This window comes from Eleutherodactylus coqui, chromosome 11, assembly GCF_035609145.1.
Source record: "Eleutherodactylus coqui strain aEleCoq1 chromosome 11, aEleCoq1.hap1, whole genome shotgun sequence".
Lineage (NCBI taxonomy): Eukaryota > Metazoa > Chordata > Amphibia > Anura > Eleutherodactylidae > Eleutherodactylus > Eleutherodactylus coqui.
In genome coordinates this window covers 124,284,300-124,298,483 of record NC_089847.1, presented here as the reverse complement: position 1 = coordinate 124,298,483, position 14,184 = coordinate 124,284,300, and positions in this window count along the sequence as shown.

Sequence of the window (14,184 nt, the reverse complement as noted above, 5' to 3'; positions counted from 1 at the left end):
AAATAGATAGATAGATAGATAGATAGATAGATAGATAGATAAAATGTGGAACCTAATAATTGGAATTCCCATACATAAACTACAATGGATGTCATTTATGACAATTACTTCATACATTACCAGCTTTCTGCAATATTAGGATATATCACACTGACGTTCCTCGATCTCCTCGGTGACATGACAGGTCTGTGATGATTCCTTCAATGTGTGCTAGATGGCACTTGGCAGTTTAATTGCTGCATGAGCTTTAAAGAGGTGGCAGTGTATCAGGTAACTCCCCCGCTGACACCTCAATGTCTTCGTTAGAATAGTGCAAAGCACCAAAAATAGTGTCAGTTCGTGACTGAAGACACATCGGTGATCTTCCTGTAGCTTTATATTCCCCATGGCAGTGGAAGGAATTAAAGTTGAGGCATCACTTTCTAAAAATGTGTACAGTAAATGGGATGCTCACTTACAGTTCTGTCCGGTACACAATATTATTGTTACTTTGTATCGTGTTCGATTTTAAAATTCTGGCTCACGAAAGAGAAAATGCAAAACTTCCTGAACAAGAGAAAAAGATCCAGAGTTTATATAATGATTGATCCTTCCCTCTACCTGACGCTCTGCTGGCACAGCATTCCTGGGGGTTTTGTGCATCTTGTGACGCATTACACTTGCATGACGTTCTCATTATATATCTTGGTTTTCTGTGGTCGCTCATAGAAAATGTGGTGTTAAATACTCGTATAAAAAACAACAAAAAAAAGTATTATGAAAGTGATACGTTTATTTGCTAACATGAAAAGTTACGTTTGCATATTTAGAGGTCACTCAGGCCTCTTCATCAGCCTCCCTAAAATAGTTACTCATAGAAAGATAGAAATCTCATGGCACTACTGCCAAGTGAGACATCTAAACTGTAATACATGCCCCTGCTGAGAAGTGGAAAATATTTTATCTATATATATAAAGACGAAAGCCCTCACTGACTGACGGACTGACTGACTCGCCACTAATTCTCTCACTTCCCGATGTCGTAGAAACATGAAGTTTGGCACAAACATGGATTATGTCCAAAATAGAAAAAGTTAATGGTCCCCAACTCGATAATTCAATTCTAGTCCAAAAGAATTAGCATCCAAATTTTACGTACGGAATCTAATTCTCTCACTTCCCAATGTCATAGAAACTTGAAATTTGGCACAGGCATTGATTATGTCATAAATAGGAAAAGTTAATGGGTCCCAGCTCGATTATTCAATTCTAAGTGCAAAAGAATTAGCATCCAAATTTTATGTACGGAATCTAATTCTCTCACTTCCTGATGTCATTTTATATAAAGGAAATGTTGCATGGTTACCTCCACATGGTGTTTCCTGGGTAACGCAGAGAACTATGCAAAATGGTGAACATATGTTTTTCCTCATTATCTCTAAAGTAACCACGACTTCATAAGATTTTCCGTGTGAACACCAGATAAACACCAGTACCAAATTAACTCGGGCGAAGCCGGGTATATCAGCTAGTATATATATAGCTAATCTTAATCGTATGGTAACACATTTCCCATTTTCTGTATGGGTTGCGCTGACGGTGCAACCTGTATGAATACAATAATGCAGCTGCAACCCTTCCAGGGAAAATGGACAATCCGACCCCGGTGTGATCTGATGAAAGTGCTGCTCCGACACTGAAACGTGTCATCGAAATTAACGATACTTCTTCATCCTGTTTGGCTTTCCTGTGTCTCAACACTGCAGTCCTTCTCTTTTTCTCCTTCTTCTCTCTTTTTAATTCCCACGAATGTTGTATTCAAGTACAATTATTTCAGATTTGATTGCTTTTTAAGGCACATGAAGGAGTGGCTATGGGGAAAAATGCCATCCCTCATTAGCAGTATTTACATGGTGAATTGGGAGGAGAAATTCATTATTTGGGGTTATAAGCCCTATGCCCCCCATATCAGGTGGTACGGTTGGTTTATAGACGACATGCATCTAGTATGGGAGAGGGGGGGGGGGGGGGTTGAGCACAACAGCTCATATCCTATTTAAATGATAATTCTATGAATTTGTAGTTGACTATGAGATATGACGAAAGGGGCATTGATTATCCTAATGTCACCGTAAGTTGAAATGTAGCATGGTGGAAGGTTGAAACTTTTCCGTTTAGGGTAAAGACGGCAGTCAATGCTATTCCAGATGCATCACCTTTCATTTGCCAGCAGTGATAAAAAATATTCCCATGGGGAAATGGATTTGGACCAAATGCAATAGTTCTGTAATGGCAGAATTGGGAAATGAATTAACACAGAGGTGCGTGATAAATTAAAAAAGAGAGGATTTTCACAATGAACTCAAGATAGAGGCTGAAAACTAGTGGAGGATATCCCAAGAGAGACTTCTGGGCGGAGATGTCGCCAATGGACAGAAAAAAAGTGGCAGAAGAAATAGGAATAAATACAATGTAACTTTATGCACTCGGTAAAGTCTACATTATAAGGAAGTTGTGATCAAGAGACACTTACCGATACTGTATGAGAATCCTACATTGAGATACCAAAGGGGTTCATTCAGTGGCAATTAGGTAGCATGCTTTCGCCGAGTCTCTTAATTTCAGACACTCAGGAACTAAAAAGTCAGTTGACAGTGCAAGGTTTTTTTATTCTGTGTGACCATGAAATTTGTAAAGCTCGTCAATTTGCACATAAATCAAAATGTTTTTGTTCTATAGTAATTGGTAAGAAGTAGAATATCAGAACATAAACTGCAATTCCAATGTTGCGGTGTATTTGCTCGCATGTAAATACAGTGGTGCCTTGGGGTAAGAGTTTAATTCGTTCCGTGCCTGAGCTCTTAACCCAAAACACTCGTAAGTCGAATCTTCCCCATTGAAATGAAGAGAAAAGCCATTAATCCATTCCGGATCGTGAAGCTCTCCCACTGATTTCAATGGGGATTGAAAGCAATAGGATGCTGGCACCCCCACCGTGATTTTCGGGGAAGGGCTTTAAATAAAGCCCTTCCCTAGAAATCATCCCTAGCTGTAGTAAAAAAATAAAATATATATATACTCTCCTGTCTGCTGGGGCTCAAGTGCGTCTAGCTGCTGCTTGTTCTCCCTGCACTGCTCTGAAGATTTTCATCAGGCGGGTATTAAAAATGCAAGGAGAACAAGCGGCGGCCAGACACACCTGAGCCCCGGCAGCGGTGGACAGGTGATTAGATATTTTTTACTACAGCTAGGGAAGATTTTCAGGGAAGGGATTATATTTAAAGACTAGAGATGAGCGAGCACCAAAATGCTCGAGTGCTCGTTACTCGAGTCGAACTTTCAGTGATGCTCGAGATTTCGTTTCGAGTAACGAACCCCATTGAAGTCAATGGGCGACCCAAGCATTTTTGTATATGACTGGTGCTCCGCTCAGGTTTTCATTTGTGAAAATCTTAGCAAATCACCAAAGTCATGTAAAAAACACAGAAATGGATAGGGCAGGAGAGGAGCAACATGCAGGGGTGCATTTCGGGCTCCGGGGTCTCACTATTAAGCCACAATAGTGGCAAGAGTGAGACCCCCCCCCCCCCCGCACTGTCAGCATAAAGATCGTTCTCCTCTGCCACAGCTGTAACAGCTGTGGCAGAGAAGAACGATGTTCGCCCATTGAATTTAATGGAGCCGACAATACAGCCGGCTCCACTGAAAGCAATGGGTTGCCGGCGAGCGCGGGATGAATTTTCGGGAAGGGCTTAAATATATAAGCCCTTACCTGAAAATCATCCTAAAATGTGTAAAAAAAAAAAAAAAAAAAAATGTATACTCACTAATATTCCCCGAAAATCACTGCAGGGGTTGCAAGCAGGCCATAGCTTTCAATGGGGCTACCGGCAGCAGCAAGTCAAAAGGTATCACTGTATTGCAATTCTTACAGTATGTTGGTTGCACGGTTGGAGCATTAAACGTCTGCATTCGGAAGCATCTATCTGATGCGATTATTCACGGGGTGCTGCGGAGGTCAGCAGTTTCCAAACACCTTGCACAACAACATCCAGGCTGCACTGATGGATGATTCTTTTCAGGGAATAGAAAAAGTTAGGAGACAATTAGAGGAGGCGATCATCACAAAACGTCTTCTTAATAGAGAAGCAAGATGGATCGCGCAATTATACAGGATTTGAGCCCATATGTGGATTGAAAAATAAAGCTGTAAGGGTTAAAGATGTTTTTAACATGTGATGTTGGTAATTGGTTCTAAACGGTGTGCGGATTTAATGGAGAACGTGCCATAAGGATGAAAAGTAATTTCCAAAACGCGTAGCAGCTCACCATGTTAACCCTTTCCAATCCATTGTCTGACCAATGAAGACATTATGATTTAAGGCTGTAGAGCTCCGATGTTGGAAGACGCCCGTCGGAGTTCTCTTACTGTATATTGCCAGCCTCTCTGCTGTCGGAGCCTCTCCAACGTGTCACCTCATGCAGTACTGGCTTTAGCCAGCAGATAGCGCTGTTGTATAACAGCAGAAAAAGAGTAAGCCCCCTAGGAAAACCAGGATACAAATTGCATTGGAAAGGGTTAAGAAGTGCACTATGCTCTGGATTTTTAAGATGCATGACTAAGGCCAAATGTCCATGGGCGGATCGGATTCTGCATGCTTACCTGTGCAGGTCTTCTGCTTACCCATCCGGTTCTAATATTTTCTTCACTGCGGATGTGTGCCACCGCACATGCTCAGTTGACTTTTTTTTAAACTCCTGCTTTCCTGCGGAATCCGGGGCCCATCTACAGTTCAATTGCGGATGGGCCGCAGATCAGAACGCTTCCATTGACCTCAATGGAAGGTGTCCGTGACGGAACCGCACTGAAATTGAGCATGCTGCGATTTGTTTTCTGGACTAAAAGGTCCACAAAACAAATCTGCATGCTTTAATTCAGCTGCGGACGCCCATGCTTCTCTGTTGGCAGTTTGAACTGTGGATCGTCCGCCCGGGTGCTCCGTGCAGATTCAGCAATTCAAGTCTGCCTGTGGACATTGGGCCTAAAGAAGGAAGTTATAATAAAGCCCAGGATGATATTGGAGATTTTTGTTCTTCCATTTCAGAACAAAGAACACCAACAAAAATGTGCGTAAAAATGCAGCCAACGGTACTGAAATTTGTGGCGCTTTTTACAAAACAAAAATAAAATTGCTAAAAAACGTTTGTGCAAAGAAGACGTAAAGGGGCTTCTGACTAAACTAAAAATAAGGACAGGTTCACGCCTGCGCTGGAACCTCCGGCCCAAAATAGTGGGTGCAACGTTTTTTCTTCCTGTGAAATGCCGGGCAGCTGAGTGAAAATCGAACAGACCCTATTATAGTCAATGGGGTCCAGGGATGTAGCTAAAGGCTCATGGGTCCGGGTGCAAAGGTTTATCTTGGGGTCCCCCAACTTCTCTTAACCCCTTAACCATTGGGGTCAATTCGACACTGTTCAGTTCTGTCATAAGATGATCCAGGGGCATAGCTAAAGGCTCAATGGGCCTGGGTGCAAAGGTTTATCTTGGTCCCCACCCAACTTCTCTTAACCCCTTAACCATTGGGGTCCTTTTGGCACTGTTCAGTTTTGTCATAAGACGGTCCAAGGGCATAGCGAAAGGCTCAATGGGCCTGGGTGCAAAAGTTTGTCTTGGGGCCCCCCAACTTCTCTTAACTCCTTAACCATTGGGGTCCATTTGGCTCTGTTCAGTTTTCTCATAAGACGGTCCAAGGGCATAGCGGAAGGCTCAATGGGCCTGGGTGCAAAAGTTTATCTTGGGGCCCCCCAACTTCTCTTGACCCCTTAACCATTGGGGTCCATTCGGCACTGTTCAGTTCTATCGTAAGATGGACTCGTTTGGCCAGGTAAATCCCCTTTCCTGCGCCCCAAGCGGAGCCCCTACCACACATGTGAAAGCAGCCTAAAATACATAGAGAAATCATCAGTGTGAACAAGTCTCTTCTTGAAAGTTGTTAAAAGTTTTGTTTAACTACTTTCAAGTTGGAGATGAATTTGTCGTTGAACAGTTTCTTCTGCGCAGTGTGATGACTCACTGAGATAAGAGACTTCATCCCCTGCATTCCTATGGAAACCTACACACATTGTGAATCCCAACGCATCATGTAAAATAAGAACTTCAGCTCTTCTATGCCTGTATATGTGTATAGAAATATGGCCATTGTAGCTTCTAGGATGGCTTCAATAGGGCTACCATCCAGCTCTGCTGGACTACTTAGTAGCACATTTGCATAATTATGCTGCGATATGAGAGCAAGGAATCAAAGGTACAGTAATGCTTCATAAACAGGAATATGTACTATTCATTAATAAGTGACCCCTGTAGGCACATTAATTGTCACTCAGCCCCTCAGGAAACAGGAATCAGCCGAGGAGCGCTGGACAACCACATCTCACATCTCAGCTACTGTAGTCATCAAATGTACCCACTAAGGGTCCTTTGCTCACCTGTAATTGGCAGGGTGACTGCAATGTATAGTTACAAGGAAAAGTAAGTGAACCCTTTGGAATAACCTAGAGTTCTGCATTGATGACTAGCAAAATGTGGTCTAATTGTATCTAATGCCCCTTTTACTTGAGATAATTGTTGTTTGGACAAGAGCATGAGCAAGTAACGTCACCACTAACTCGTTCGCAATCGTTTGCGCTCAATATTTAGACAAGCAGATGATTGTTGAGAATCGTTCAGTTCTTGCTCAGAACTGTTATACCATTCATGTCTTTTATTAAGCACATTGAGTAATCAACTGCAGAGCAGGGGTGAAAATAAGTGAACCTCTGTGTTAATGACTTTTCCAAAAGCTAATTGGCAAAAGGTGCTTCAAATAAGGAAATAACAAGCTTGGAATTGTGGGTGTAATGTGTGCTTTGTCCATTAAATAAAGGCACACAAAGCCTGGTTACTGACAAATCTGTTCTTAAGAAAGATTGCTTGGTGTGAACCATAATTAATACACAGTTAGCCAAAATATTTACAGATAGGGAACATACTGGGCTATTCTACTCTCCCCTGGAGTGGGCATCCTGCTAAAATCGCAATAGGGAATCCTCTTGTAAATGCTCAATCTCTGAGTTACAAGGGAAACCTATAATCCTAAAAACTTATTTAAAGGGTTTGTCGGAGTAAGATAGCTCATCTTCAATTGACCTATTTGGGATAGGGGATAACATTCTGATCAGTGGGGATCTCACTGCTGAGACCTCCGCCAATCTCAAGAACGGTACTCCTGACTGCAGGGATACTGCACCACCCACATTGCGGAGGAGACTGACTGAAGCACTGGTCATGCAAGTGCACCAGTGCTTAATCACTTTTATTGGGACTGCCGAGATTCCCAAGCATCATCTACTCGGGTATTTCCATCAGCCTTTTTGAAATGAATATAGCACTGACTGCGTATATGCGGACAGTGCTCCATTCAGAATGACGTTACTGCAGGAGGAGAAGTGCCCCCCTCAGTGAAAAGAGAGCGGGATGCGGGAGTCCCATTCTTAAGATCGGCAGGGATCTCAATGGTGAGATCCCCATTGTTCAGCAAGGTATTTCCTATCCAGACTTGAAATTTGCTGCAACCCCTTTAAATGAGGAATTATTTGGGTTCATTGTAAAAAAAAAATCTAATTCTTAGAAGGAGTAAAACCGTCTATGTGTGATCGTAATGTTGATATAAGTGATTACAATATCGGAGCAAAACGATCATTTATTGCAGAAAACTGACCTCGTGTAGGGAGGCTCTGGTACCCTGTTGTACTGCATCTAGCTTGGATACAAGATGTGATACGGGCGGGCATGGAGGCTCTAGTACCCTGTTGTACTGCATCTAGCTTGGATACAAGATGTGATACGGGGGGCATGGAGGCTCTAGTACCCTGTTGTACCACCACTAGTTGGATACAAGATGTGACACGGTCCAGCATGGAGGCTCTAGTACCCTGTTGTACTGCTTCTAGCTACAAAACAAGATGTGATACAAGCAGGCATGGAGGCTCTAGTACCCTGCTGGGCCATCTATAGCTTGGATACAAGATGGGATACGGTCCAGCATGGAGGCTCTAGTACCCTGTTGTACCTCTTCTAGCTATGATACAAGATGGGATACGGTCCAGCATGGAGGCTCTAGTACCCTGTTGTACCTCTTCAAGCTACAATACAAGATGGGATATTGGCCAGCATGGATGCATATAGGTTTTGTATGGTATCCTGCAGCATATAGATTGTGCAAACTTGTTGGCTGTCAAAGTTGCCATCCCAGATTGCCCCATACATGTTCTATTGGAGATAAATCTGGCAACCGGGCAGCCACAGAAGTGTGAAAATGTTGTGGGGGCTTCCTGTGATCCCCTTGGGTGTGCAGCCGAGCATTATCCTGCTGCCTCTTGGAAGCCACCATGAAAAGCAACGCATCTGACCACAGGATGTCCTGAACATCCCAGCTTCTCACACCCCAATAATGCGCCCCTCTCAGACTCTGGTAACGGGGTGAAATCTCTTCTCTGTATCATAGAGGCGTCTAGTGGTGAACAAGCTCTACACAAGAGGAAGAAGAGGTCACTACACACAAGGAGCCTCCGAGAGCCTCTTATAGGCCAAGGGGGGAACCACTTTTAGGGCCTACGGTGACAAGACCGTTCATCTAATCACCACAGCTCTCATCATTTACATATCTGCGTGAGATGAAACCACAGGACAAGTTTTGAGCAAAATGACAACTCCATCTAGGGGCGGGATTTTTTTTTTTGACAGTGAGTGTATATGGTCTTTGTTGATTTTTCATCTTTTAGAAGGAAATACTTTACTTTGTACCTAAAAGCCAGCAGTTACTAGATGCATGAAGAGTTTGATGACTTTTCCCAGGCAGGAATATTGTCTCCCCCTAGTGACCAAGATTCGGAAGGCGTGCACCTTTGGCTCAATGTCCTCTATTAATAATGTGGTAATTTAAGTACCCAATAATGAAATCCATCCTCACCAAGCAGACAGGGCAAGGCATTCAGACATCAAGTATTTACATTAATTCACTCTGTCTGGAAATGAGAGAACCCTTTCCAAACCGAAAACATTTCCACCCGACATGATTTCATTTTATTTATCTTTAATGAATAATAAAAGGTAAAGTGCTATTGACTGAAAAGGCTTTTAAATATTCCATCAGTTACAGAACAAGAAAATCAATTATTAATAAATAGAGAGGAGTATGCATGTCAGGTGGAATCAGATTTTCATATAGATGTCGCTTCCAGGCAATTAACTCTCCCCGCTGTAGAACAATGAAAGGGTTACTGACCCGATCATACGGCTGGGAAAACCATAGGGAAAAATATATGTGCAAATACACGTAACAACCGGTATTTAAAGGAGAACTCTGCCCATTTCTTAAAGGGGTTGTCCCGCGCCGAAACGGGTTTTTTTTTTTTTCAATAGCCCCCCCGTTCGGCGCGAGGCAAACCCGATGCAGGGGTTTAAAAAAAAACAACCGGATAGTACTTACCCGAATCCCCGCGCTCTGGTGACTTCTTACTTACCTTGCGAAGATGGCCGCTGGGATCTTCACCCACGGTGGACCGCAGGTCTTCTCCCATGGTGCACCGTGGGCTCTGTGCGGCTGGAATCGGCACACGGGACGGGGCGGAGCTACGAGGAGCAGCTCTCCGGCACGAGCGGCCCCATTCAGAAGGGAGAAGACCGGACTGCGCAAGCGCGTCTAATCGGGCGATTAGACGCTGAAATTAGACGGCTCCATGGAGACGAGGACGCTAGCAACGGAGCAGGTAAGTGAATAACTTCTGTATGGCTCATATTTAATGCACGATGTACATTACAAAGTGCATTAATATGGCCATACAGAAGTTCTGAACCCCACTTGCTTTCGCGGGACAACCCCTTTAACTTTTAATTAAAGTGAATTTCTGCAATTTTTAATCAAGATTGTTTCAAATTCTGCACTAATAAAGTTATTAATATATCCTGTTATATGATAATGGGGATGCAACGCTTACTGGAGTCTTGTGGCCTCTTCCATTAGATGACCAGCAGAAGTGCTGAGTCAGACACAATGATGGGGGGAAAACTAAATGAAGTGCCGAGTTAATGACTAGTGAGGAGCAAACTTTTAAAAAGTTTGGTTCAGTCCAAATGAGTTTGAACCGAACCGGAAGTTCACCAAAACCTCTAAAACTGGTATATAACACTGTCTAAGGGTGCATTCAGACAACCGTATATCAGCCGTGTATTTACGCCGACCGATATACGGCGTCCCTCTCTGCAGGGGGAGGAGGCTGGAAGAGACAGGAGCAGTGCTCTGAGCTCCCGCCCACTGCCTGCCTCCTCTCCATCCCCCTGCACTATTTTCAATGAGGAGAAGCGGGACGGGGGCGGAGCTAATTCCCGGAACTTAGCCCCCCTCCCGCCTCTCCTCATTGAAAATACTGCATGGGGGTGGAGAGGAGGCAGAGAGGGGGCAGGAGCTCAGTTCCTGCTCCCGGCTCTTCCAACCTCCCCCTCCCCCTGTAGAGAGAGACACTGTATATCGGCCGGCGTGAATACCCAGCCGATATACGGTCGTCTGAATGCGCCCTTAGAGCCATAAAGACCCTGTGTAGTACTCCGAGAGTGTTATATAGGGTTCTATGACTCTTAGATGATGTTATACACCAGAGTTCAGGACTAGTGTTGAGCGAGCCAAAAGAGTAGATCCCTGTTTCAAGTACGACTTTGTTAAAAGCTCAGTTAGGTTTTGTGCTGAACCAACTTTTAGCAAAGTTTAAGCCGAGACTAACTGGTTCGGTTAGCTTAACACTATTAATGACTTCTCCCAGAGCTAATTGGCAAGAGGAATAATAATAAATGGGTACCAGGTGCTTCAAGTAATAGGAAGTGTCCACTTTCCCACAATGAAATATGGTTCAATCACTTTCATTAAACAATGCAGTAAAGAGCTTAATTAGGAAGGAAACAAAGTATATAATGTGCTCATACAAGTCCGAATGAAGCAATGAAACTGTACAATGTATATTACCTTGTTTCCCCGAAAATAAGACAGGGTCTTATATTAATTTTTGCACCAAAAGATTTTACTTTTTACATGTATGGCTGCCTGGAAACTATTTACATTGACTTTTTTTAATAACTGTAAGTAGGGCTTAATTTTGGAGTAGGGCTTATAGTTCAAGCATCCTCAAAAAGCCTGAAAAATCATTCTATATCCTCAAAAATCTTGAAAGATAATGTTAGGGCTTATTTTCAGGGAAACAGGGTATTAGCAAAAATGTCAGATTCCCATAAGTGGAATAATATTGTCAATAAAAAAAAGAAAATTGGCAATGGGCAGGGGGGGGGGGGAGTAAGAGTAAGAGAGGGCAAAGTTGGAAGGAGGAGGCATTCCTGTAACAGCTTCTAAGCTATGGAGCAAAGTGGACAATTCAGGGGTTTCTTGAAACATTATCCAAGGGGGCCAAATGCTTAGGAAATTATTGTATCTGTCTTAGTTTTGAGCAATGAGCTCCTTTAAGCGGTAGATCTCCTACCATTTCATTAGACTGGAAACCTGATGGCATTTTCACTGATGAGGAATAACTAGACAGGAAGAAGCATAACAACCCCTTCTTCGGTGAGGAAAGAGACCCTGAAACTACAGAAAAACATTGCCAGAGACCAAGACAGACGGGTGTGACAGACTTTATTGTAAATACATTTATTGCATTAATAGCTGACGAAAAGGGGGCAATTTTTCCAAACACCCACCAGCATGAGTCCCCCCCAATGAAATATGTAAGGGTACTTATATGTGATTTCAGGTGCCTCACAGATGTAGTCACACAGGTGGAAGTGGCCTCTCCCAGGTTCCACAGAATAAACTAACAGGCCATAAAGCACTGCTGTTCACATTCTCCACTCAGTGCATTATCCTAGTATCCAAAGATAATGAAAGAACATGGTGTACAGCTAACATGGAAACCGGGGTCCATAAACTTTTCTTTTACTATACTCACAACAAACTTGAATGTAAAATGAAAGACATGGTAGGCAATGACAGAATAACCACCCAACTTGAGCTTCACCTGTTATCTGTGGCATGCCCCATATAAGGCCGACAGGTGAAACCCGAGTTGGGTAGCTATTCTGGAGCCTGCCTCAGATGAGGCTAACAGGCAAAATTCAAGTTGGGTGGTTACTCTGGGGCATGTCTTAGATAATGCTAACGGGCGAAACTCGAGTTGGTTGGGTATTGTTATGTGTGCTGCTGGAATCTGTAGTTCTAAGCTTCCTAGCAGCACAGCCCTCTCAGGGTTAATGATTGAGCTGGGTGTGGTACTTCCTGCTAGCCAATCCCCATGAGTCTGTGCTCACATATAAACCCAGCTCCTGGTCAGTCTGAAGCTGGTCTTGTACTGTTTGGATGTATCTGTGACATGTGTCCTGTTACTTGTTCACTGTTTTGTTGCAGCTTGCAGTGTGATCTGTGCCTTGCTGTTCATATCCGTTTGTATGTTTATTTTGTGTCAGCTTGGTCTGCTGAGTTTGTTTGCTATGTCTGTGCTAGGTTGGCCCCTAGGGCCCTTTAGTAGATGTGTCTTGCTAGTGTGCTAGCAATGGACTGCAACATACAAGGGGCCTTGCCGGGGCTTGCAGCTTAAGTTCATTGGCCAATGTACGAACCAATACCTCACATTTATATTCAGCTTATCATCTGCTATTAGTGTTTGAATTGTGGCTGCTGTATGCAGTGTATTCTGGCTCTGTGTTTCCTGTTGTTCAGTCCCTGTCATGTGGCATTTGAATGCGTCCTGTTCTGATGCGTGGCTCCTAGGATCAGCTAGGGCCCAGATCCGAAGACCACTGGGCTACCCTTATTGGGGCAATGTCCCCGCTTAGGTAGGGCCATGTCATCCTCCAGTAGCAGAGAGTCAGTTTGCCAGAAACCTGTGTGCGTACCCAGTCCTGCCTCGGTCACGATCGTGTGGGCCCCATGCCTAGTTTGCCCACACGATTGTAACAGGTATTTTAACATTCCTTGCACCTCTCTCCATGCTTGGAAGGCTTCCTGGCCACGCTTTCATCTAGAGAACACCACAACCATGATGCTGCCATCACCATTTGTGTTCTTCCAGGAATGGTTGCAGGGTGTTTGTTCTCTGATGTTTCTTGCCTGACATGCCAACATCTATCCGTTGGATGAAGAAGACAACGTGATTCATTGAAGAAGGCAACAATTTTAGAAATCAGCAGTAGTCCAATTCCGATATTGTCATACAAATTGAAGCCTTTCCTTCCAATGCACCTTTGTTAGCAGTCACCATCCATCCACTTTGGAGCCCCATACACAGTAGGGTTCACTGAACTGTTGTTTTAGACATATGTTTGGTAGCCCCCTGGTTTATTTTCAAGGTGACCTGCTCCATTGTAGGGCAACGGTCGACCCTCGTGCACCTTCATATCCAACGTTCATCTTTCACATCAATGGCACATGGTGCTCCACAGTTTACACAGCAGTTATTCTAAATGGTGGTATTTGTCCACTCATGATACACTTTCACAAAAGAAGTACCGTATATTCCGGCGTATAAGGCGAAGGGGCGTATAAGACGACCCCCCCAACTGTCACCTTATACGCCGGGAATACAGCGGAGCAAAAAAAAAATCATTACTCACCTTCCCCGGCATTCTGCGGCGCTGCTGCAGGATGTCGCTCCCTCCTGGTCCCGGGCAGAGCATTGCTTTCTGGACGCTGAAGGCACGTGTGTTTTAGCCAATCACAGCCATTCAATGATGTCATTGAATGGCTGTGATTGGCTGATGGCGTGTGTTAGCCAATCACAGTATTAGCTTTCTGGAGGCGGGGATTTCAAGCCCCGCATTCAGAAAGCAATGCTCTGCCGGGGACCAGGAGGGAGCGACAGCCTGCAGCAGCGCCGCAGATCGCTGGGGGAGGTGAGTAATGATTTTTTTTTTTGACACTTTCTTTTTTTTGTATTACCGGCGTATAAGACGACCCCCGACTTCAGAGCAGATTTTTGGGGGTTCAAAAGTCGTCTTATACGCCGGTATATACGGTACACTAAAAGTTCACAAATTACACTGTTTGCAACTCTGATAAATTGTCCCTTTTACACTTGACAACAAGCGATATGTGAGCAGACGGCCTATCACACACCTTATATACCCACCAA